At 34.6% G+C, this 27,668-nt stretch overlaps 1 protein-coding gene across 3 annotated transcripts in view; it reads left to right on the top strand.

Moving 5' to 3' along the window:
* Positions 1 to 27,668, top strand: part of REC114 (REC114 meiotic recombination protein) — a 96,722-nt gene that overhangs the window by 42,037 nt on the left and 27,017 nt on the right. The window lies entirely within an intron of this gene.

A 27,668-nucleotide genomic window follows, 5' to 3' on the forward strand; every position in this document is an offset into this window, starting at 1 on the left:
GTTTCTTTTTTTTTTTTAGAAAGATTTTATTTATTTTGAGTTTTACATTTTTCCCCCTGATCTTGCTTCTCTCCCCCCACCCCCACAGAAGGAAGTCACTTAGTCTTAACATTGTTCCATAGTATAATTGATCTAAGTTGAATGTGATGAGAGAGAAATCAGATCCTTAAGGAAGAAAAATAAAGTATGAGACAGCAAAATTACATAATAAAATAGCAGTTTTTTCTGAGTTAAAGGTAATAGTCTTTGGTCTTTGTTTAAACTCCACAATTCTTTCTCTGGATACAGATGGTATTCTCCATTGCAGATAGCCCCAAATTGTCCCTGATTGTTGCAATGATGGAATGAACAAGTTCATCAAGGTTGATCATCACCCCCATGTTTCTGTTAGTGTGTACAGTGTTTTTCTGGTTCTGCTCATCTCACTCAGCATCAGTTCATGCAAATCCCTGCAGGCTTCCCTGAATTTCCATCCCTCCGGTTTCTAATAGAACATAGTGTTCCATGACATACATATACACAGTTTGCTAAGCCATTCCCCAACTGATGGACATTTACTTAATTTCCAATTCTTTGCCACCACAAACAGGATTGCTATGTATATTTTTGTACAAGTGATGTTTTTACCCTTTTTCATAATCTCTTTGGGTGCAATTCCAAACTGCTCTCCAGAAAGGTTGGATGAGTTCACAGTTTCATCAGTAATGTATTAGTGTCCCAGATTTCCCATATTCCTTCCAACATTAATCATTGTCCTTTCTGGTCATATTGGCCAATCTGAAAGGTGTGCGGTGGTACCTCCAAGATGCTTTAATTTGCATTTTTCTAATAAATAATGATTTAGAGCAATTTTTCATATGGCTATGGATTGACTTTGATTTCCTCATCTGTAAATTGCCTTTGCATATCCTTTGACCATTTGTCAATTGGGGAATGGCTTGGGTTTTTTTAAAATAAATTTGACTCAGTTCTCTATATATTTTAGAAGTGAGTCCTTTGTCAGAAATACTAATTATAAAAATTGTTTCCCAATTTACTACTTTTCTTTTTATCTTGGTTACAAGTGGTTTTGTCTGTGCAAAAGCCTTTTAATTTAATGTAATCAAATTATCTAATGTGTTTTTAATAATGTTCTCCATCTCTTCCTTGGTCATAAACTGCTTCCCTTTCCAGTTGATCTGACAGGTAGACTATTCCTTGTTCTCCTAGGTTGCTTTTATATTGTCTTTTATGTCTAAATCTTGTATCCATTTTGATCTTATATTGGTTTAGAGTGTAAGATGTTGGTCTAATCCAAGTTTCTGCCATACTAACTTCCAATTTTCCCAACAGTTTTTATTGAAGAGAGAGTTCTTATCCCAGAAGCTGGACTCTTTGGGTTTATCAAACAGCACATTGCTGTAATCGTTTCTTGCTACCTCTTTTGCACCTAAGCTATTCCACTGATCCACCACTCTATTTCTTAGCCAATACCAGATAGTTTTGATGACTAATACTTTATAGTGTAATTTTAGATTTGGTTTTCATTAAATCCCTGGATATTCTTGACTTTTTGTTTCTCCATGTGAATTTAGTTACAATTTCTTCTAGCTCATTAAAGTAATTTTTTTGAAAGTTTGATTGGTAAGGCACTAAATAAGTAGATTAATTTAGGTAGAATTGTCATTTTTATTATATTAGCTCAGTCTTTCCATGAGTAGTTGATATTTGCCCAGTTATTTAAATCTGATTTTATTTGTGTAGGGAGTGTCTTATAGTTGTTTTTATAGTTTCTGAGTAGTCTGCCTTGGCAGGTAGACTCCTGGGTGTTTCATATTGTCTGAAGTTACTTTAAATGGAATTTATCTTTCTAGCTCTTGCTGGTATATCTTGATAGTAATATATAGAAATGCTGAGGATTTATGAGGGTTTATTTTATATCATGCAACTTTACTAAAGTTGCTAATTATTTCTAGTAGTTTTTTAGATGATTTTTTTGGATTCTCTAGGTATACCATCACATCATCTGCAGAGAGTGAGTTTTGTCTCTTCCTTCCCAATTCTAATTCCTTCAATTTCTTTTTCTTCTCTTATTGCTGAAGCTAACATTTCTAATATGATATTAAATAGTAGTGATGATAATGGGCATCCTTGGTTCAACCCTAATCTTATTGGGAATGCCTCTAGTCTATCCCCACTGAATATAATGCTTGTTGATGGTTTCAGATAGATACTGCTAATCATTCTAAAGAACAATCTTTATTTATTCCTAAGCTCTCTAGTGTAATGGGTGTTGCATTTTGTCAAAGGCTTTTTTCAGCACCTATTGAGATAATCATATGATTTCTTATAGGTTTGGTGTTGATATAATTAATTATACTAACAGTTTTCCTAATATTGAACAAACCCTGCATTCCTGGAATAAATTCTACTTGTCATAGTATATTATCCTAGTGATAACTTGCTGTAATCACTTTGCTAAGATTTTATTTAAGATTTTTGCATCTATATTCTTCAGGGAGATAGGCGTATAATTTTCTTTTTCTGTTTTCTTTTTTCCTGGTTTAGGTATCAGCACCATATTGGTGTCATAGAAAGAGTTAGGCAGAGTTCCACCTTCCCCTATTTTTCCAAAGAGTTTCTATAGAATTGAAAACAATTGTTCCTTAAATGCTTGATAGAATTCACTTGTGAATCCATCTGGCCCTGGAGATTTTTTTCTTAGGGAATTCAATGATAACTTGTTTTAATTTCTTTTTCTGAGATAGGATTATTTAGGTATTTAATTTCCTCTTCATTTAACCTAGGCAACTTATATTTTTGTAAATATTCATCCACTTCACTTAGATTATCAAATTAAGTGACATACAGTTGGGTATAAAATAATTACAAATTATTATTTTAATTTTTTCCTTATTGGTGGTGAGTTCACCTTTTTCATTTATGATACTAGTAATTTGGTTTTCTTCTTTCTTTCTTAAATCAAATTAACCCAAGGTTTATCAATTGTATTAGATTTTTTCATAAAACCAACTCATGGTTTTACTGATTAGTTCAATTGTTTTCTTGCTTTCAGTTTTATTAATTTCTCCTTTAATTTTTAGAATTTCTGATTTGCTATTTAATTGGGGGGGTTAATTTGTTCTTTCTCTAATTTCTTTTTAGTTGCATGCTTAGTTCATTGATTTCCTCTTTCTCTATTTCATTCATGTAAACTGCAAAAGATTAATATATCTCCTAATAACTGCCTTGACTGTATCCCATTAAGTTTTGGTATGTTGTCTGGTTGATGTCATTATCAAGGATGAAATCATTAATTCTCTTTATAATTTGTTGTTTGATCCAATCATTCTTTAAAATGAGGTTATTTAGTTTCCAATTAGTTTTAGGTCTGTCTCTCCATGACCCTTTATTGCTTGTGATTTTTATTGCATTATGATCTGAGAAGGAAGTATTCACTATTTCTGCCTTTCTGCATTTGATTATAATGGTACATGGTCAATTTTTTGTGTAAGTGCCATGTACTGCAGGGGGAAAAAAGTATATATTCCTTTCTATCCCCATTCAGTTTTCTCTAAAAAGTCTGTCATGTCTAGGTTTTCTAACATTTCTATATCAGGTAAGTATTCTTTATCTAAATCTGACCCTCTGTCCACTATGTCTCGATCCCTCCCTATTATTATTTGTTGTTAACATTGTAAAAGCCTCATATTGTTCAGTGGAGTTCAGATAGTGTCCCAGGACAAATCATTATATTGTTCTTTCTTATATCTAATGTTGTATGGATAAAATAACTGCTTTTTGCAGTTGAATAAAAGATTTTAAGTCCTTCTTCTCTAGGCTCCCTGAAATCATCTTTGATAAAACTCTAGTAGCAGACAGGATGATGGGGATAAACATATTAGCTTATTATTGTAATGCTTTGGCTTCAGAACAGATTAGTTTAGTTGATTGAGTTCTGCAGGATATTTTTAGGTCTTAAATGTATTATGAGGATTTTTCTTTTGCCAGTTCTTAGAAGGTAGGGAGTTTCTAAAATATAATTCAAGCACCCAAATAATTTCTTTCTTTTTTTTTAGGTTTTTTTGTAAGGCAAACAGGGTTAAATGGCTTGCCAAGGCCACACAGCTAGGTAATTATTAAGTGTCTGAGACCAGATTTGAACCCAGGTACTCCTGACTCCAGGGCCGGTGCTTTATCCACTATGCCACCTAGCCACCCCAAGATCATTTCTTGTTATGTGTTTGTTAGTTAACAGATTGTTGCAACCTGCAGTGATGTAATGTATAGTTACAATTATTTCCTTGTTTTATTTGCATATTTGAGTTTCTTCTGAATTTTTGTTAGCAGCAACCTGGTTCTAAATTGCCATCATAATCTTCTTCTGTCAGTGTTGGGTAAAATGAGGTCTGCTTGTTCCAGGAGTGTTTGGGTAGATTTTTTTACCTGTTTTTCATGTTCTCTAAAGAATATCTTTCAATAGTCTTCCTCCTTTTTAGTGATAATGAAGGTCATGGTGGTGCAGATGATGAAATATGTTAACAGTAGTACCTAACTAGTGAGAAACTTAGAGAAAGAACAGGAGTAAAATGGATCATGAAGACATTTGCATGGGAGGCACAGAAGATGGGCTGGTCATGTTAAAAGGAGGGATGAGCAGCATATAGGCAGAGCAGTGTAATGCATGGAGGAAGTGGACTGCAGGCACAGGAGGGATAGGCAGAGAGAGGTGGTGATATGTGTTCTTGGAGCGATTCCCATGTCAGTGAGATCAGTGGGGTGCTTGCATCAGTGAGCCAAGTCTTCAGAGGGTGATTCTTGCTACTTCCCTCATAATTTTAGGGATATTTGTTCAGTTCAGTCATGTTTGATTCTTAGCATGCTAGGCCCTTATATACTCCATTTTCTATTGAAGGATGTCCAAGTTTGTGCTCAATGCTTTTATGACACTATCTATTTATCTCATCTTCTACTGTCCCCTTTTCTTTTTGCCTTCAGTATTTTCCAACATTATAGGATCTTTAAGTAGTTAAAACTTCAACTTCTGTATTTGACTTCCAATGGCTAGTCAATTATTTCTTTAAATTTTGACTGATTTTATCTTCTTGCTGACAGTGGGACTCTAAAAAGTCTTTCCAAGTATCACAGTTTGAAAGTGTTGATTCTGCAGCATTTACCTTTCCTTATAGTCCAACTGTCAAAGACATTCATTGCTCTTGGAACAACCATAGTTCTCACTCTATGGACCTTTGTTGTCAAGGTGATTTCTTTGCTTTTTTAGTTTATTATCCATATTTACTACAGTTTCCTACTAAGGAACAAGCATCTTTTAAGTTTATACAGTCATTGTTTGCCTTTGACGGCCACTGACCTTTGAGCTTAAGAATAGAAAATCTGAGAGTTTCCGTTTCTTCTCCCTCTAAGTACCAGGAAGTGAGTGGCCAGTGGCCAAAATCTTAGTTTTTTTATATTAAGCTTCAAACCAGCTTTTACACTCTACTCTTTGACTCTCCTTAACTTTTAAATTTTCTTTTACTTTCTGCCATCAGAGTAGTATTATCTGCATAGCTGTTGATATTTGTCCCATAAATTTAATTCTGTACAGCTGACATTTCACATATTGTACTCTATATAGTTGAAACAACTTGTCATAATCCTTTACCAATATTAAATCAATCAGTTGTTCCATCTATTGCCTCTTGACCCACATACAAGTTCCTCAGGGGATAAGTGAGATGATCTAGTACTATCATATCTTTGAGAATTTGCTTCATTTTGTTTTGATCCACAGTTAGAGACTTTAGTGTAATCAATAAGACAGAAGTATTTTTCTAGAACTCCCTTTCTTTCTATGTATGCCAACTTATGTTGGCAATTTGGCCTTTAGTCCCTCTGCCTTTTTGGAAACCAACCTGCTCTTCTGATATTTCTTGGTTCACATGGTGCTTAAGCCCTCACTGGCAGAACCTTAAGCATAATTTTGCTAGTGTCTGAGATGAATGAAATTGTTAAGCAATTTGAACATTTCTTGGCATTGCCCTTCTTTAGGGTCGGGCATAAAATGATCTTTTCTGATCTAGTAGCCACTGTTGAGTTTTCCAAGTTTGTTGGCGAATTGAGTGCAATAATTTACCAATATCATCTTTTGTAATTTTAAATAGCCCAGCTGAAATTCTGTCACCTCTTTGTTAACATTTTATTAAAAATTTTTTGTCAGTATTCCATTAGGGATATTGGAGTGTAATTTTCTTCCTTTTGACTTTCTTGGTTTAGGTATTAATAATATATTTGCATCAAGAAAGAGATTTCATAGAGTCCCCACTCTTCCTCTTTATGTTTTTAGGGTTTTATGGTACTGGAATTTTTGAATTTTAGTATAATTCATTTGTAAAAAATATCTGATCCTGGAATATTTTTCTATGGGAAGACTTACATAAATGGACTTTGGGTATAATAAGTAGAACCAGGAAAATATCATACACAGTGACTACAACACTATAAATGGAAAAAATAAAAAACTGATACTACATACCATGTAATTAAAAAACTTGACCCTTTTTTAATCCTTTGTTATAAGGATCATTTGTACTGGATAGGAAAGTAGGGAGAAATATATTCAAAAGATATTTGAATGTTTGGGAGGCATTTAAAAAATTTAATGTTACAGAATACTAAATGCATGTCTGCATACCATTGAATCCGAAAATTTTTCTGTCCTTGCTTAAAAATGGACATACTTTAATAAGACATATATAGGCAGTCATTTTCATTATCTCTTATTTACTTTATTGTAGGTTAGTAAAGTATGTGAAAACTCCCAAAGTATTTTTAGCAGTACTCTTCCCTCCCTCTCCCTTTGCCACAGTAAACACTTTCCAGGTAACTAACAAGTCCTATAACCTCTAGGTCTTTAATTTAGATTTTCTTACATTGTTCGCAGAATCAGTGCAAATTTATCCATAGTCTAAATTTATTTGCAGCTCAGTTTTATTTTTCTTATCTTTGGAGTAACTACTAATTTGTATTTTTCATTTTGAATGGATAGTTGAAGAAACTGTTATTACTTCTTGCCACAACATTCAGGGAAAATATAGTAGACTAACCTGCTAAAGTAGGATAACTTGAACATGGTAAGGTGGCAGATTTCAATGAGATTTTCTGACTTAAATGGTTATCATTGAAGGGAGAAGAACATAGAAATAAACTTCACATGTTCAAGATGAAATTAGTTTCCTCCTTGTCAAAAAGAAAAATATTTTATAATCCTTGATTCAATTTGATTTCAAGTTAAATCTAGTCAAACCGAGCTGAAAAAATTATATGCTTTAACAATACATTGTATGTATTAACTGAACCTATCAGTTGATATTTTCTCTTTCTCATAATATTATAAAATGTTTTGAAGAACTGTTCCTTAGTGTTGAATAAAGGCACAAAAGTTGCTAAAGAATATTGTTTTATGCCAATTATTTTGTAGCTAGATGGTTTCAAAAATACATGGAGATGTTGAAGTATCACTAATTCCAAATTACTCTCCAGAACAGCTGAACCAGTTAACAACTTCACTGGCAGCATATGAATGTACCTGTTTCCTACAGATCCTACCAACATTTGTTGTTTTACTTTTTTTTTTGTCAGCTATCAATCCTAAAGGGTATTTTGATCAGCTTTAATTTGCATTTCTCTAATTACTAGAGATTTGGAGCATTTTTAAAATGGCACTCAGTAATTTGGATTTCTTCCTTAGAAAACTGCTCTTAATTTAACTGTGAACCAAAGGGCTATTAAATACTATTTGACCTAGCAATACTTTTACTAGGTCTATACCCCAAAGAGTTCAAAGAAAGAGGAAAAGGAACCACATGTATACAAGTATTTCTAGCAGCTCCTTTTGTGTTAGCAAAGAATTGAAAATTTAAGGGTTGCTTATTATTTGGGTAATAGCTTGAACAAATTATGGTATATGAATGTGATAGAATACTGTTGTGCTGAATCTACCCTGTAAAATGACCAACTCTTTTTCCAAAGGACTCATAATGAAACGGTATATGGTGTCCATCTGCAGATAGAGTTAATGTATTTAAGAGTGCAAATTGAAGCATATTTTCCTTAACTCTTTTTTATTTTTCATTTGGTCATGGCTAATGCAAGAATATTTTTTACATGATTAGACATTTGTATTTTGTTTTTCTTGCCTTTTCAATGGGGGAAGGGAGAGGAAGGAAGGCGAGAATTCAGAAATTTAAATAAAATTTGAATTAGGTAAAATTTTTTGAAAGAAATAAAAAGAAAAAAGAAAACTGGCTGTTTATATATTCTTTGACTATATTAATTGGGGAATGACTTATTCTTCTATGTGATGCTATCATCTTCCCTGTTGTTGCTGCTGACTGGACTTTGTCTTCCAAATGTTTAAAATTGTTAAATTGTGGTAATGGCAGTAAGGAATCTTAAAAAAACAACTATTATAGAAAGCATGGGAATATAGCTATATCTAGAACACTGGTTATTTTTGTTTTCTTTCTAATAATTTTATATATTTTGTTTTGATAATGCAGAAAATTCCTCCCAATATCTTTCCCTTATCTACTTCTAGGGCATTATTGCAAATAATAGAGAATATGTATACATACATACAGACACACAGACACACATGTATACATGCATACATGTATATACATATATGTATATTTTAAAATAAATGAGAAAGATAAAGATCAGCAAAATCAATTAATACATTGAAAAAATTTGAATATGTGCCACTACAATGTTCCACATTCATGATTCTTTTCCCTCTGCATATGTAACTTCTCATATTTTTCCTTTGAGAATATGCTTATTCTTTTTTAAATTTTTATTTTTTTATTTCTAGTTCTTTGTAATTTTGCACCATTCACTTATGAACTTTTTTGGTGGTGCTTCTTTACATTGCTGAATTCAGTTGATTTTAATATATAATATAATTTTCTTGGTGCTGTTCTGCATTATTTCATGTAAGTCTTTCCCTGATTGTCCATATTCATCATATCTATTATTTCTTAGAGCACAGTAAATATTCTGTTAAGTTAATGTAGCACAGTTTATTAAACTACCACCCAAAATTGAAGGATCAACTTGTTTCTATTTCTTTGGCTCCACAAAAATGCAGTATGCATGTGTAGGTGTATATATGTATATGTGTATTTGTGCATGCATGTATATTTGTATGTATAGGGACTTCCTTTTTATCAAGGAGTATAGGCCTTTTTAGTCATTTTATTTACATAATTCCAAAGTTCTGGGCAAAATGAGTGGAGTGATTCACAGCTCCACCAACAATGCACCAGTCTGCCTATCTTCCAAAATTCCCAACATTTACTTCCCCTCTTTTAACATCTTTGCCAATCTGCTGGGTGTAATATAAAATCTTAGGGTTGTTTATGTATCTTGCATACAAAACCCTTATCTGAGAAATTTGACAAATGTTATTCCCATTTAACTACTTCCCTTTTGATCCTCAATGCATTAATTTTGTTTGTTCATAATTTTTTAATTTCATGTAATCAAAGTGTCATCTATTTTATCTTTTGTAATTGCCTTTTTCTGGTTTTGTTAAGAGTATATCTCCCTCTAGCTGTAAAAGATATATGATGTGCTTCATTTCTCACTGTTTTATAGTAAGATCCTTAAGATTAAGTGATCTATCCATTTTAGATTTATTGTAGAATATTATCCAAAATCTTAGTTTCAGCCTAATTTTGACCCAGCATTTTTTTAATCAAATAAAGAGTTCATTCCTATGTACTTAACTTTTTTTTTTAAATCAAGGTTTTTGAGACTCATTGTTTCTGTTGTTTATCTAGTCCATTCAATGATCTACTTTAAAAAACATCAACATCAAATGGTTTGATGATAGTTTGAGGTCTGGAAACACTATTCACTTGTCCACCCTCATGCTTACAAGTTTGCATTATTTCCCTTGATATTCTGGATCTTTTGTTTTTCTAAAAGAATTTTTATTATTTTTATAGTTTCTCATAATATCCCTTTGATAATTTGATAGATATAGTATTAAAACTGTAAATTAACTTCAAATTATTGTCATTTTTAGTTCATTGGTTCTTGTCCTTCATTGTTGAAGAAAACCAAAATGACATAACTGTGTTTGAGACAAATTACAGTGTCACCACCTGTGACTGATCAGACCAATTCAACCTCAGAAAGCTCTGTTGGGCACAAATAGTCCACGTGAACACATTTACCATTTATTTTGAGCTGCTTCATTCTGCCTTCCTCATAGAGCGCAGCACCCTCACTGATGAGGGTATACCAGGCTGGACAGCCCTGTGCCAGGGTCTCCTATGATATGGAGCTGCGAATCACTCCAACCATTTTGCTGAGCACTTTGGAATTATGCAAATAAAGTGACTAAAAATGTCTATACTCTTTGATAAAAGGAAGTCCATATATATACATATATATATATATATATACATATATACATGCATGCATAAATATATACACATGTGTATATATGCATGTGTGTATATATACACACCTACACATACTGTATTTTTGTGGAGCCAAAGAAATAGAAACAAGTTGATAGCCTTCAATTTGGGGGGATGGTGTCTTGGTATTGCTTCTTCTGTCCCCCTTGTATATGCTTGCCCTGTGTGAGTCTACATAAAATAGTTTCTTTGGCAAGTGTTTGTCTGGCATTCTAACCATGTGTCCATCTCTATAATAATATTGGAATGCCAGGTAGTTTAGCTGAAGAAAACACCTCAGTGTCTGGTCCTGTAGCTTCTCATGCCAGAATCTCCCTGGAAAGGACCCTGCCAAGGGAAATGAACTTGTCCATAGTTCTCAGAACTTCTCCATTTGCTGCAATTGATGATTTCACATGTGGATGGTGTGGTACTGGTGGATGGAGCACCTGGGTTTTCTTGGTGTTCACTATTGGACCAAAATGGGCACAAACAGCAGAGAATCGATGCAGACCTTGTTGCATCTCAGCCTCAGAGGCATTGTGCATTGAGGGCACAATCATCTGCAAACAGAAGACATTGCACCAATACTCCCTCCACTTGGTCTAGGCTTGGTGCCTTTTCAGATTGAAGAATTTGCCATCAGTGTGGTAGCTGACCTTGAAGCCATGTTCATCCTTGTAGAAGGCATTAAGATTGCTCATCTTTGAGTACTGACTATTCCAGCTATTTAAGTTATTATTTATTTAAAAAGTACTTTAAAATTGAATTTTTACAATTATTTTCTGGACTTTAAGTTGAATCAGCTACATACATTTTATGTAATATATAGTATTTGGAATGGGAGTTCCCTTTATACCATTGTCTCTTGGATAATGTTATAAGAAAAATGATACTGATTTTTGTGGATTTCTTTTGTAGCTTGTAGTTTTGTTGAAACTACTGTTTCCATTGATCTTTTGCTCTAGGATTTTCTGAATAACCATTCAGTCGTCAGCAAATAGGGATAATTTTATCTTTTTCTGGCTTATTTTTCTACCATTATTTCTCTTGGTTTATTTTTATTGCTAGTCTTTCTAGAAGTGTATCAAATACTAATTGGGAAATTGGTCATTTTTCTTTACTCCTTTATTAGGAAAACTTTTAGTTTATTGTCCTTGTATATGATGCTTGCTTTGTGTTTCAGGTGTGATCTTTTATGATTTAAATAAGACACTCAATGCCTATATTTTGTAGAATTTATAACTTAAATGATATTGCACTTTGTCAAAGGCTTTTTCTGCATCTATTGATATGTAGTTTTAGATCTTTTTGTTACAATTATGTTAATTGTTTTTCTAATGTTGAATTATTCTTACTCTTGGTCATTGTAAGTTATTCCTTGGATGACTTATTATGGGGATGTTTGTTAGGATTTTATTTAAACTATCAGAATCAATTTTCATCAGTACTATTGATTTATAATTTACCTTTTCTTTTATACTTATTAAGGTATTAGAACAATGTCTTATAAAAAAATCTTGTAGAATGCTTGCTTTCTTAATTTTTGAAAACAATTGTGTAATACTCTTCTTTAACAGTTTGATAGAGAATTCTCCTTTAATAGTTTGATTTAATTCATTCTCCAGTGTATTCAATGAGACCAGGAGTTTCTCCCCACTTTGGTAATTCCTTTATATATATTATTCCATTTACTTTTCTGAGATTGGAGTATTTAAGTTTTCTGTTTGTTTCTGTTCGTTCTTCTGTTATTTTGTATTTCTTTTTTTCCCAGCATATAACTATGGATAGTAAATTCTGATTATTCTTTTTATGCTGATTTTGTTATTTCACTTTGCTCACTTGTTATTTTGTTGATTTGGTTTTCTGTTTTCATTTTTAAAAATCAAGTTGGCTTTCAATTTTGTCTGTCTTGTTAATCTTTTTTTTGAATATACATTGTCTCAGTTTTATTTTATTAAAATTATTTTATTACTTTTGTTACTTTATTAAAATTAACATTCACATTTAAAATATAAATTAAATACATTTATTATTTAACATATAATCATTTTTAATCATTTTTAATCTTTCTTATATATATTTATATTCACTGATAAATGTTAAAATTTTTAAAAAGAGAATGATGATTAAGAAAATCTATTAGATTCAACAATTAAGAGATCATTAGTGACTGGAGAATAGAGCCTCTTCTGGAGTGCTGTGTTTTTACTTTTGCATACTGCACTTTAAGAAGAACATTGAGAAACTGTAAAAAAATCCAGAAAATAAAGCAGGAAAAGTGAAATACTTCAAAATCATGCTATATGATGATGAATTAAAGGAATTTGGGGCATTTAATATATAGAAGACAAGACTTGGAAAGAGAGCCATAAGAATTCTCAGGTATCTGAAGAGGCAGAGAAATTTAAGGCTTTTTCTTTGTAACTGACTCAACAATATAGAACTAGAATGGGTGGCAAATTATAGACAGGTAAAACTAGATGAAAGGAAAACCTTATGATTCTCTCTTCCACTAGTATTCTCAATAATCAATCATGAAAAGTTTTATAGCTCTTTACCATGTACAGTTCTCTAAATCTCTAGTCTTGCAAAACTCAGAAAAGGAGGCAAAAGAGGATTGTAGAAAATGAGGATTAACATCATGAACTTCTGCTAAAAGTGATTTTTTTAAAAAAAATTACTTAAAATTAATAATTTTAAAACAAACTAAATATTTTATGATTAATTATAAAAATTGGCTCCAAATAAAGACCATTTTGTCTACAAGAAGGAAGCTATCAAGGAACAATTAAGGCATGAAGATGATGTAAAGAATGAACTGGTACCAAAACAATGCAGCTTTGTAGTCATATGCCTTCAGAACCTCTCAGGGCTCAAACTTGATTTATTGCCTCTATAAAGTGAAGTTGCTTGAACATTTACATTCTTTAATTTGACTGATATTACACAGTTTCCTCCCCTAAAAGACCAAATGATAATATATCAAGCCTGTTGTAGGAGAGATTCTTTTGTATAGTTTGGCATTTTGATATTTCTGGAAAGAATAACAAGGATATAAAACAAACTAATAATAGCAACTATTTACAAAGTACATCTTTTCTAAACAGACATTATAAATGCTCATGGCAAACTAGAAAAATTCTTCATTATGGGCAGCATATGATCTCAATAAAAGCAGTCCCTAAGAAAATGAACTATATTCATGAACTGAATGAAGTTTCAGTAATGGTACTGTGTCTTTACACCTGTTTTCCTTGATTACCTGATGAACCATTTATACTACAGAATAGTATGTGCATCAATTAATCATTTTTGCTTCTGCTAAGTCAACAAGCTTTTGATTCTCCAAAATTTGAAGATGAGAAAAGTAGACTCGATCATAAAACACTTGGTTTCTGTTTATGCCTTCTAAATGCAAATTTAATGAACACTTTTACATACCTACTATGTGTAAATATGTTGGGCACGCTGTGTTAGATTACCTTAGCTTTGGGGCTTGTTCTCCCTTGTGACTGACTCACATTGAGTTTAGTCTACCTGAACTCTCAGGTAATTGCCACATAAACTTATATAAATTCCCCCTGTAGATTGACAGTTGATTTTTTTCCTACTTAGTATTTGCATTTATTACAAATAGAGTTCATCCAGTTAGAGTTTGATCTATTTTTCAAGCCTATCAATATCTTTTTGGATTCTGTTTCTGTCATTCCATATATTAGCTATTATGCTTCCCCATTTCATGTCATCCACAGATTTGGTAAAAGTGCTATCCATGACTGTCTTAAGACCCCAATAAAAATGTTGAACAAGGGAGGACCAGGGAACCTAAGAAGCAGAGATTAAGTAGGGCATGTGTTCTAGATTTGGGGGAAAGCAGAGGAAGATGACCAGAGCTGGGAGTTAGATATCTTGTACGATGAACAGTAAGACAGCCAGAGTCAGTGTACTGCAGAACATGGGAGGAGGAGGTGAATGAAAAATGTAAAAAGACTGTAAAGTAGGAGGGAGTCAGATTACAATGTAGACATTTTGTTCAAGAAGTTGGAATTAGATAACATAAATTAGTAATGGGTTCACTACTTCTTCCAACATTGTTAAATAGCATGAGTAGAATGAAGTCAGATGATCCATTTTACTGCCTGTGATCTCTCTAACTTTTCTTTGATCTTAAATGTTTCCTTTATCCATAGATTCGACAGGTAGATTTTTCCATGGTCCCCTAATTTAGTTGTGATCTCACCTTTTATGTATAAACCCTATGTCCCTTTTGACTTTGTCTGGTATACAGTGTGAGATTTTAGATTATGCCTACTTTTTATTTAATTGTTTAACATTTTTGTAAAATGGTAAGTTCTTGTCCCCAAAACTTGGATCTTTGGGTTTATCAAACACTTCATTACACTGGTCATTTATTAATGTATCATATACTTAAACTATTCCACTGATCTATCACACTATTTCTTTTTTTATTGATATTTTCCCAGTGACTTGTTATGAAAGTTTTTCAACATTGATCCACATGCGAATACATATTTTTAAGTTAACTGATTTCCTTCCACTCTCCCTTCCCACCCCTCTCCCCTTAGTGGTGCACACATTTGTGTTTAACATGTTTACAGATTAATCATTTTCTGTTTGAGGAATTAGGATTAAGGAAAAAGAAAGAAAACCATGAGATAGGAAAGAAAAATATAAGAGAAAAATTTTAAAAAGTGAATGTATTGTTTATTCAGATTCTGTAGGTTTTTGTTTTGTTTTGTTTTTTCTTCCTTTAGATGTGGATGGCATTATCCATAGCTGGTCTATTAGGGTTGTCCTAGCTCTCTAAACTGCTGAGAGGAGCTGCTTCCATCAAGGTTGATCAACTCACAATGTTGTTATTGTGTATAATGTTCTCTTGGTTCTGCTCCCTTCATGCAGCATCGGATCCTGTAATTGATTCCCCTGCTTCTCTAGAGTTCAGCCATTCATGATTTCTCATAGAACAATAGTACTCCATAACATTTATATGCCATAACTTGTTTCAGCCATTCCCCAATTGATGGCAACCCCTTAATTTCCAATTCTTTACCACTTACAAAAAGGGCTGCCATGAATATTTTGGAACATGAATAATTTTAACCAGATTGCTATGATGATTACCATTTTGTAATGTAATTTGCCATATGGTACAACTAGGCCACCTTTTTTTAATTGATTCCCTTGATATTCTTGACCTTATGTTTTTTTCAAGATGAATTTTGTTAATACTTTTTACTATCTCTATTAAAAAATTTCAATTAGATTGTGAATAAGTAAATTAACTTAGGTATAATTGTTATTTTTATTATATCGTCTCGACTTTATTGTTTCTCAGTCATGTCTAACTCTGTGTGACCCCGTTTGGAGTTTTATTGGCAGAGATACTGGAGTAGTTTGCCATTTCCTTCTCTAGTTCATTTTACAGAGGAGAAAACTGAGGCAAACAGGGTTAAAGTCCTTGCCCCAGGTCATAAGCTAATAAGTGTCTGTGGCTGAATTTTAACTCAGGAATAGAAATCTTACCTTGGCAGCTTCTAGATTTTTTTGGATTCATTTTGGCACTTTTGAGTTATATAATTTATATACTATAACTTATAATTATATAATTATATAACTTAAAATCAATATCATTAGTTTCTTTTGGTTTTTGCCAAGGCAGTGAGGTTAAGTGACTTGCCCAAGATCACACAGCTAAGTAATTCTTAAATATCTGAGGTCAGATCTAAACTCAGGTTCTCCTGACTCCAGGGCCAGTGCTCTATCCACTGCCTCACTTAGCTGCCCCAACTTAAAATTATTTAGGAAAAAGTGATAGTTTGTGACAATGACTATTCTTTTACCCACTATCATCAGTAGAATACCTTATCATCTAATATGATTTTTTAAATTTGTTATTGATTTTGTGTTTGCTGTGTTTTAATATAGATTGCCAATAAAGAAATGAGTCCCATGTTAGTATCCACTTATGTATTTTTTTAAAACTCACATTTTTTGTGGAGTTTGAACAGAGACCAAAGACTATTATTACTTTTAGTATATGATTTCTCTCTCATCACATTCAACTTGGATCAATGTATACCATGGAAACAATGTAAAGATTAGGACCATCTTCTGTGGGGGGAAGCAAGATTGGGGGAAAGGTTGTGGAATTCAAAATAAATAAATTTTTTAAAAACTCACATTTTTGTGCCTAGTCAATAATCACTATTTTCTAGTTCTTCCCAACTCTCTGAAAAAAATTTGTAATATAATAACCATGAAGCTTCTGTTTACCTTGTATCTGACCTCTCTTACTCCTGAACCATTTTTCCCCAACATATTTTTCACCATCATCTCCAGATTGCTTCTGATTCTTTTCCTGCTCAGTTTTATGAACATGTGGTTTTTCTCTCTGAGTTTCTTTTGGAGTCAAAAATTATGGAAAAACAGTTTAATCTTACTATAAGATTATATCTTACTATATTTGGTTTCTGAACTCAAAACCTATCATATGGACATAGAAGTTTTTTTTGTTTCGAATTTGCCTGAACAAAACAAAATTTTCATAGAAGTGTCACTTGAATGGTATCAACAGGCAGGGGCCTGACTCTCCTCTATGGTCTCCTTAAATTGTGAATCCATTCTAGAAAAAGAACTAAATATATAATATAATACGTTCTTGAAGAAGACCATAACATTAGGGAGATGATGCCATGACAGGTGAGTGAACTGGATTTGAGTGAGGCAGGGCTATGCTAGATCATCAGTCACACTTTCTCCTCCAGAGGCATGTGGCTCTAGTGACCAGATATGAATTAGGACTACTAGAGATGGCCTTGGATTATCAGGGTTAAGTGACTTGCCCAAGGTCTCAAGTATCTGAGGCCAGATTTGAATTCTGGTCCTCCCCACTCCAGGACTGGTACACTATTAACTAGCTACCTCCTTAAATATATAATATAGATGTCATATATAGATAGATATAGATATATATTTAGAATGTTTCATTCAATCCATTTTGTCCATTTGTCTCCCCCTGGATTGTTGGAAAAGTATTTTGGATGTATGTTTTCACCTTGGATCTGTCTGAGAAACTTACAAGTTCGAGATTTTCTGTACACCTGGATGTTGTTTTTCATTAGTCTTTCAGGTAGAAAATCTTCCTCTTGGTGGTGCTTTTTTTTTCCCCTCCAAAAAGCTGCTATTATGCAAATCATCTCCAACTGGACAGTATGCTCTTGCCTCAGGAACTCTCAGACTCTCAGACTTAGGAATTCAGCAGCTTGCTGTGAAACATAGCTACCAATGTTTCAGAATCACTGGTCCTTGACCTTTGCTTAGGGGGAAATGAGGCAGGAGGCATCCAGGAGCTCAAGGTCCTATTTAAGGCCTGCCGAGGCAAGGACATGTCTTTTCTCATTTGCTTTTTCTTTGAACAGCTATTAATTGCAGGATAGGGAGAAGAGGAGAGAGAGAAATCTCCTTGTCCTAAATCCATGAAGAGCCTTAAAGTGATGGAACCATTCCTCCTCATACTATTTAGACAACAGAGAGGGGAGGATCCTGTGACAGAAGTAATCCATCTAACTTGGTACACTTTAGCATTTTGTCTTACTCATTCCATTTATTTGAAGTTAATTTACAGGATCCTTCTGGTCATTCAAATCCTCTCTTTTTAATTCATATCTTGTTTAAGGTTTGTAGGGGATTTTAGGATGGTTTGAAGGGGTTTTAAATTGCTTGTATTTTTGTGCTTAATTTGAAAATACTGGTTCTGGCTTGACTCTGGCAAGGAAGAAGGCTCACCAAGACATGGTGGCTACTAACTGTTGGATTTGGAGACCTCCTCAACTTTTGAGGGGATGCTGATAGTTGAATACTTAGCCTTTGGGCTGGCCACCTAGGAGATAAATTCTTGTAAAAATCTGGCTCTCTATTTTGCAAACGGCCCCAGAAGAAGACAGATTCAACATATGCAGGGTGAAATCAATCAGAAGACCTTTAACCTCTAAAGACTAGAGCAGATGCTGTTCATCCTTTCTTTTTTTTAATTCAGTTTTTTTATTCTCATTTTGTATAAATGTTTTTCTTTACATTAATAAAATATACTTGTTTACAAGTAAACAAAATACCCCTCCCCCATTAATATAGATAGACTTGCTTGGGCAAAAAAGTAAAGGGGGGAGAAAAAAGATTAAAATTAAAAAAAATAATAGTAATAATTGTAGGTATGGCCAGGTGGTGCAATGGATGAAGCACCAGCCCTGGAGCCATGAGCCCCCGAGTCCATATCCAGCCTCAAAAACCCAATAATCACCCAGCCATGTGACATGCAAGCCACCCAATCCCCACTGCCTTGTAAAAACCAAAAAGAAGAAAAAAAAAAACCAAAATAAAATAAAATAGTAATAATAGTAGGGGTGGCTGGGTGGCAGACAGAGCATTGGCCCTTGAGCCAGGAGCACCTGGGTCCGAATCCAGCCCCAGAAACCCAATGATCACCCTGCTATGTGGCCCCAGGCAGGCCACCCAGCCCCACTTGCCCTGCACCCTCCCCCAAATAATAATAACAAAAAATGTGTTTCAGTCTTTGTTCCAACACCATCAACTCTGTCGTGAGTGGATCACATTCTTTATGATAAGTCCATCACAAAAGTTAATTCCGTATTTTTCCAATGTTGCCATTGCTGATCGCAACTCCCTTCTTTCTTATTTCTCCACTAGCATGTACTATATTTTCTCTCTCCTTTCACTCTGACTCTGCTGTAGGGTTGCTGAGTGGCACAGCAGACAGATCCCTGGTCCTAGGGCCAAGAAGCCCTGAGCCCCCATACCACTCCTTAGGCCCAGAATCCACCTGGCCCTATGGTCCTGGGCAGGCCATCCATTCCCAGCCCCTTGCAAGAAGTAAAAAAAGAAAATGTGTTATATCTGACCACTGTCCCCCCATGGTCCATCCTCTCCTCCTTTATTCACATCCCCACCCCTTCCCCCTGCTCCCCCCTCCTTCTTACTCCAGATGTCTATACCCCATTGAGTATATTTGCTGTTTCCTCTCCTAGCCATCTCTGATGAGAGCAAAGGTTCCCTCATTCCCCCTTGCCTCCCCCCTTCCATATCATTGCAATAGCTCATTGTAATAAAAAAAAAAATCTTATTATGTGAAATAGCTTGGACTATTCCCCCTCTCCTTTTTCTTTCTCCCATTCCATTTCCCTTTTTTCTTATTGACTCCATTTTTACACCATATTTTATCTTCAAATTCAGCTTTCTCCTGTGCTTCAACTATAAAACCTCCCTCTACCTGCTCTATTAACTGAGATGGTTCATATGAATATTATCAGTATCATTTTTCTATACATGCAGTTCATCCTCATTAAGTCCCTCATATTTCCCCCCCTCCTCCAATCTCCATGCTTCACCTGAGTCCTATATCTGAAGAGCAAACCTTCTGTTCAGCTCTGACCATTCCAAAAGGAACCTTTGAAATTCCCCTGGTTCATTGAAAGTCCATCTTTTTCCCTGGAAGAGGACATTCAGCCTTGCTGGGTAGTTGATTCTTGGCTGCATTCTAAGCTCTTTTGCCTTCCGGGATATTGTATTCCAAGCCCTGCGAGCTTCCAATGTAGCTGCTGCTAAGTCCTGTGTGATCCTGACTGCAGCTCCACGATATTTGAACTGTGTCTTTCTGGCTGCTTTTGTAATATTTTCTCTTTGACTTGGGAGTTCTGGAACTTGGCTATAATATTCCTAGGGGTTGGTTTTTTGGGATCTCTTTCTCGGGGGGATCGGTGAATTCTCTCCATTTCTATTTTGCCCTCTGCTTCTAGAATATCAGGGAAATTTTCCTGTAGTAATTCTTTGAAAATGATGTTAAGGCTCTTTTCCTGATCATGACTTTCAGGTATTCCAATAATTTTCAAATTATCTTTCCTAAGTCTGTTTTCCATATCAGTTGTTTTTTCAATGAGATATTTCACATTTTCTTCTAATTTTTCATTTTTTTGGTTTTGAAGTATTGATTCCTGATTTCTGGTAAATTCATCAATCTCCCTGAATTCTATTCTTTGTCTGAAGGATTTGTTCTCAGAGAGTTTTCTTATCTCTTTTTCCATCTGGCCAATTTTGCTTTTTAAAGCATTCTTCTCCTTTGAACTGTTTTATCCATTTGACCTAAGCTGGTTTTTAGCATGCTATTTTCTTCAGCATTTTTTTGGATTTCCTTGACTAAGCTGCTGACTTCATTTTCATGTTTTTCCTGCATCTCTCTCCTTTCTTTTCCCAGTTTTTCTTCCAACTCCCTCATTTGATTTTCAAAGTCTTTTTTGAGCTCTGTCATAGCCTGAGCCCAATTTCTGTTTTTCTTGGAGTCTTTAGATGCAGGAGCTTGTGCTTCCTCATCTTCAGACTGAGTATTTTGATCCTTCTTGGGCTCATATACAAAATATTTCTCAATGGTGTTCCTCTTTTTTCTCTGTTTGCTCTTTTTCCCAGCCTAAGCCTGGTTTGGGGGTGCTTCCTGAGCTTTTGGGACACTCCCACAAGGGTCTCAGTGTGTGAGGCTCTGTCCTCCCTCCTGGTCTATGAATAACCATATGTGCTATTGTCTGCCACGGGGCTGAGTTGGGGGGGCCCTGTTGTTCTATGGGGGGGCCTAGACTGGGATCAGGATCTGAATGTGTTCAGATCCCCAGAATCCAGTTCCAGGGGCAGAGGACAGAGCTCTGCAGTCTCTCTCTCTTCACTCCCCTCCCTCAGCTCAATGGGCTCATGCCCTGGGGGCTCCTGCTTAAGGGCTCCACCTGCTTCTGTTTCCTGCATTTGGGCTGTGGAAAGACCAGGCTGCTGGCTGTATGCCCTGAGGGCTGGGCTCCACGTGCTCACTCTGGCAGAGGTCCCCTGCCTTTCCCCACTTTGTGCCGGTGCTCCCCGGGGTGAAGCTCAGTAGACTCCCCCGCTGCTGTGAGCTGAGGCTCCCAATGCCCTGGGGCTGCCTCCGGGAGGCTGAAGTTCTTTGGCTCTGGCAGGCCACCCTTCTGGCGGGCCACCCCTCCGGGCGGGAGCAGAGCCTTTCTGGTCTTTTCCAGGTTACCTTGAGTAGAACTGCCTCACTGGGTCCCTTTGTGGGTTCTGTCTCTCGAAAGTTTAGTTAGAGTCCTTAGTTTATGAGTTTTTATCAGAGAGCTCCTAAGACTCGATCCCTTCATGTCACCATCTTCCATCCTTTCTTTCTAATTCAAGAGTATGCTCTTCAGTGAGCATGAATCAACACTTACAGGTTGTTCTAAAAGGGAAGGTTCTTGGTCTCTAAAACAGAGGTGAATGGAATCTCTGTTCCAGTAAAATTTGCCTATTTAAGTCATTTACCATGGTCATATGGTGCTATTGATGGAATTATCTATGACTTCCATTAGAAACTGAAATCTCATCTTGAAGCTATCTGAAGCATTCCTCATTTATACCAGTCTAAAACTCATGGCTAGCCAGTTCTTGATGCTTAGTGACACCAAGCTATCTAATTTCTGTTTGCTCATGTTCAATGGCTCATGTCCTTTCCAGCTGAACATAGCAAGAGGATTTATAGGCTTTGCTGTTCATAGTACTTCAGGAATTTCTTTTTTCTTAATTTGATTTGGGCTATCAAGTTGAACCAGCACAAGACAAAGTTTATCTCTTGGGAATGGAATAAAATGTTATTTTTTTTTAGGTTTTTGCAAGGCAAATGAGGTTAAGTGGCTTGCCCAAGGCCATACAGCTAGGTAATTATTATTGTCTGAGACCAGATTTGAACCCAGGTACTCCTGACTCCAGGGCTTGTGCTTTATCCACTGCGCCTCCTAGCCCCCCGGAATAAAGTGTTAATGATATGAACAGCACATTTCATCTTTATTGGTTACAACTGGATGTAGTAAGAAAATAAATGCATAAATTTATTTACAATAGTTAACATAGCCATAACAGAATATTTAAAGTCGGGGAATCAGTAATAGTCCTTGAATGTGAAATTTTGTATTTGCCAGAAGAGTTATCAGCAATGTTCTCTTTTTGTTTTGTTTTTTTGTTTTTTGCAAAGCAATGGGGTTAAGTGACTTGCCCAAGGTCACATAGCTAGATGATTATTGAATGTCTGAGTCTGGATTTGAACTCAGGTCCACCTGATGCCAGGACAGGCACTGTATCCATTGCACCACCTAGTTTCCCTAGAAATGTTTTATTTCTTCTAAAGATTTTATTTATTTTGAGTTTCATAATTTTCTCCCTAATCATGCTTCCCTCCCCCGCCCCACAGAAGGCAGTCTGTTAGTCTTTACATTGTTTCCATGGTATCCATTGATCCAAATTGAATGTGATGAGGGAAAAATCATATCCTTAAGGAAGAAAAATAAAGTATAAAATATAGCAAGATTACATAATAAGATATTAGGTGTTTTTTTTCCCCTAAATCAAAGGTAATAGTCTTTGGTCTTTGCTCAAACTCCACAGTTCTTTCTCTGGATACAGATGGTATTCTCCATCACAGAGAGCCCAAAATTGACCCTGATTGTTGCACTGATGGAAGGAGCAAGTTCATCAAGGTTGATCATTGCCCCCATGTTGCTGTTTTTCTGGTTCTGCTCATCTTGCCTAGCAATGTTCTTAATAGTTGGAAAGAAGAAAGCCTGAATAGGCAGATAGTTGCCACTAGCAGTTATAAAGGAATAGTCATGGGTAAAACAGAAAGTAAAAAACAAGTGAGACAAAGAAAGAAAGGAAATATTAAGAAGTGCAGATGGTTGGAAGTGCCCTCACCAAATGCTTTAGATCACATTCAGTTATACTGGAAGTGAAGCTTCTCTCTATCATACTTTTGTTTGGTCCTCTTTTTTTTTAGTAAACAGAAAGAAATTGATGTTTTTCCAATTCATTTTTTTCTATCTCATCACCCACTTTCCCATAGAGTGAAGATTCAGTCTATAAATGCTAACTTTATGGAGGCTTACAACACTCTCTTTGCAGCATATGACTTCACTACAAATATTATACAGTGTTTGTAGCACAGTATAAAGTATGAAGTAATTAAGAACTGAACCAAATCACTTTTTGGGATAATTCTCCAAATAAATTAATAAATGATTTATTACATGTTGAAATCTAATGCATTTGCAGTTGGATCATAATCTCTTAATTTTTGCTCAATTTAAAACAAAGCTTGCTGTTTCTATAAATACAGACTTTGCTTCTGAGTATTTTACTATCAAGATTTTTTCTCATGTCATTAAAGTTTTTGTATAAATTGATTTTTGTCTACCTTTTTCATATAAATTTCTTTTTCACTGTTCATTTATTCTTTATTATTATTATGAACTTGAAAAAAATCAATAAATGTGAACATTTAACCATGCAAAGAAAAAATAGAATGATAGATGAACTATAAATCTCCACTATGCACAGTGAATTTTTAGCTCTTCCAGTAGATTGTAAGCAGTTTAATAAATGCTTCTTGACTTGAAAAATAAATGCTTTCTCTAGTCCTTTATGTCTACTGTTAATAGCACTTCAGAATTGCATAACTGACATTTTATGGAGTACAAAACTTAATCATTAAACAGAATTCTAGAATTTCAGAATTGGTAGAGATATCTATGGCCATTGAGACCAAACCACACTTGGAAGAAAAATCCTTTCTACAGTATACCTAACAAACGATCATACAGTCTTTGCTTAAACATCTCCAATGAGGGAGATCCCACTATTTAGTGAAGCAGTCCGCTCCACTTCTAGACATCTCTAAATATTATGAATTTTTCCTAACATCGACATCAGTTTTTCCTAATTGCTATTATTTTTCTAACATCAAACCTAATTTTGCCTCAGCCTCTAATTTTGACCTCAGGCTAACTAAAAAAGTAGTGTTTTAAAGTGATCTTTTATAATATTTGTTTTCTGATAATAATCAATAAACATAAGAACAGGACTCTGTAAACCATTTTCCTATTTTGTTTTGTCTTTTGGTTCTGTTTTTAATTCCCCTCTGTACTGTCTGAACTTATGGGCCAAACATAACAAATCTAATCTCTCGTCTATGTCAGGTCTTCAAATATATGTAGGTAAATAACATATCCTCTTCAAGTCTTCACTTCTCTAGGCTAAACATCTCATCTAGTCTAAATATGGCACAAACATGAAACATTTTATCATTTGTCCTCTGAAAATTTTCCAGCTTATCAGTGTCTTTCCTGGAATGTTATACACAAAACTAAACACAGATGTGATTGAACTCAGAGAACAATGGAAATTTCATTGCCCTCATCTTCTTTATGAAGTCAGGTTGGAAAGACTTTACATTTTATTCCTGTGAAGTTTCATTTTATTAAATTTGCTTCACTGTTCTGTTCTGACAAGATCTTTTTAGATTCTTATCATTATCCGGTAGTTTACTATTTCTCTCAATTTTATATCATCTTCTTGCCTTTATCTGAGATATTTGTTGATAAAAACTAAGTTTGAGCTAGGCTTCTGTTTATGTTCATTTCTCCATAATTTTCAGTAGTTTTTTCTTAATTTCTAGTAAATATATCCATGACTTTCCTGATTTGGTTAAAAGTTATATTCTTTCAATCTGGCCTTTTTAAAATAATCTTTGATTTTTAGTAACAAGAAATAATGACAACTGAAAATAGTATTCTCCAAATACGGCTATTTTCTGCTCTGCCTTGTATTTTACTTGTTCTTTTAATGCCTCTTAGTATTGTCTGAGCTGTACTGAAATAGCAAAAGGTAGCATTATACACAGCTCAGCTGGTTCACCGCACCATGTTATAATTATGACTACTTGTGACATCTAAAAATTAAAAGTTTAAAAAGATGCCTGTAGTGCTATTAGATCATGGTTGAAAGTGCCACTAGAAGCGAATACAGGAGGCAGGCCTGGATTTATCAGCAGACCAGAAGTTGACCGTAAGTGTGAATAATGTTGATGTTGAAGTTTGTGGTGAAATCGGTTTGATTCCACTGTGTGAATTTCTGTACCTTAAAAACGTGAAGTAAAATCCCATGTGAGAGTATGGTACAAATTACATAAATCTTCTTTGTGAAAAAAGATAGACAAGTTTTATGACATCTAATCTCCATTCCAGAAAGCTACTGGCAATAATCATATCACTGTTCTAGGCAGGAAAAGCAGCAGTAAGGGAGTGTGGTGTCCCAGAGAGAAGAATATGCATACTTATGGAATATTAAAAGAAAAAATATATAAATATATGTGCATATATGCTCACTGATTATTACAATATACACCTATTAGAGTGATAGCAGTCATAGCTCATACTTTGATGTTCCTAATGATGGAAGCATTTGGTAGCTCAAATTTTGGTATTCATACCTACTTTGGGCCATTATATTGGAATGCACTGCTAATTTTACATTCTGCATACAACTTTCGAATTCTCACTAGAAAATAGATGTGTGTATAGATACATATACACAATTTCAATGGCTTGAGAGCTTCACCCAAAATTGGAACTTTGTTGAACATATTCCTTTATTCCTAACTTTTAAGAAATATGAAGATATATAGGTAGTCATTTTGTACTTTTTTCATTTTAGAAAGGTTTTATTTATTTTGAGTTTTACAATTTTTCCCTCAATCTTGCTTCCCTCCCCCCACCCCCACAGAAGGCAGTTTTTTAGTCTTTACATCATTTCCATAGTATGCATTGATCTAAGTTGAATGTGATGAGAGAGAAATCATATCCTTAAGGAAGAAAAATAAAGTTTAAGAGATAGCAAAATTATACAATAAGATAATGGGCTTTTTTTTTTCTAAATTGAAGGTCATAGTCTTTGGTCTTTTTTTCAAACTCCACAATTCTTTCTCTGGATACAGATGGTATTCTTCATTGAAGATATCCCAAAATTGTCCCTGATTGTTGCATTGAAGGAATGAGCAAGTCCATCAAGGTTGATCATCACCCCCCATGTTGCTGTTAGGATGAACAATGTTTTTCTGGTTCTGCTCATCTCACTCAGCATCAGTTCATGAGAATCCTTCTAGGCTTCCCTGAATTCCCATCTCTCCTGGTTTCTAATAGAACAATTGTGTTCCATGACATACATATACCACAGTTTATTAAGCCATTCCCCAATTGATGAACATTCACTCAGTTTCTATTTCTTTGCCACCACAAACAGAGCTGCATTTTGTACTCTTCAGGGGTACCTTGTAACCTATATTCTTATGAAATTTTGCTTAAAGTTATGCCTTGTGATAAAGTTATTAAATTGTGAGTGATATGTAGAAGCAATTGAGAATGGGCAGTAGTGCTTTCTTGTGTGTTAATTTAAAAAATAAAAATGAAACTTTGAATTTAAGAAGCAAAGATTGCCAGAGTGAGTTTCACAGTGTTGTCCTATGAGGAGTATATTTGTTATTTTTGTTTCGTTTCTTAATAAATTTTTTGTTTTTACAAATTATTGCATAAAGAAATGAATTTTTGTACAAGAAAAAAAGATACTTTTGCATAGTGGGTATTGAAGAAATTGGTATATGATACAGGAAATATATTAAGCATTATATTAACTAGTTTAGAAAAGGATATTCTGTCCCAATTTTGGATTACATATAATAGATTTATTGACCAAAAGGATAAATACGTATCCGAATGTGATAGTAAGATCAACTAGAAGAACTGGAGATTTGATTCTTGTAGGGTTTTTTTTTTTTTTTGTAAGGCGATGGGGTTAAGTGGCTTTCCCAAGGCTACACAGCTAGGTAATTACTAAGTGTCCGAGGTCAGATTTGAACTGAGGTACTCCTGACTCCAGGGCTGGTGCTCTATCCACTGCACCACCTAGCCGCCCCCTATTGTAGTTTTTCAAGAATGAAATAGATCTAGATGCTGATGCTGCTTTTTCTGCCATTGATAGGAGTTGGCAGATGAGACCCACCTAATTTTCCAACAGGATCTGATGAAAGGGTTCTAGATTGAGAATCTGAGGACTCAAATTATCTTTGATTCTTCTTACCAGCTATGTGATTTTGGAGAAGTTAAAGATTTTCTCTGAGCCCATGTCTTCTCATCTGTAAAGAGACTCTTTAAAGATCCATTCAAAACTAACTTATGTGGTCCTGTCCTTCTGTTATCTACCTTTTCTATCTCATTTACCATTTCTCTTTATTAAACATATTTTGCTTCAGACACTTATTATCTCTGTTCTGGACAAGTCACTGAACTTCTG

The sequence above is a fragment of the Macrotis lagotis genome, chromosome 4, assembly GCF_037893015.1.
Source record: "Macrotis lagotis isolate mMagLag1 chromosome 4, bilby.v1.9.chrom.fasta, whole genome shotgun sequence".
Taxonomy (NCBI): domain Eukaryota; kingdom Metazoa; phylum Chordata; class Mammalia; order Peramelemorphia; family Peramelidae; genus Macrotis; species Macrotis lagotis.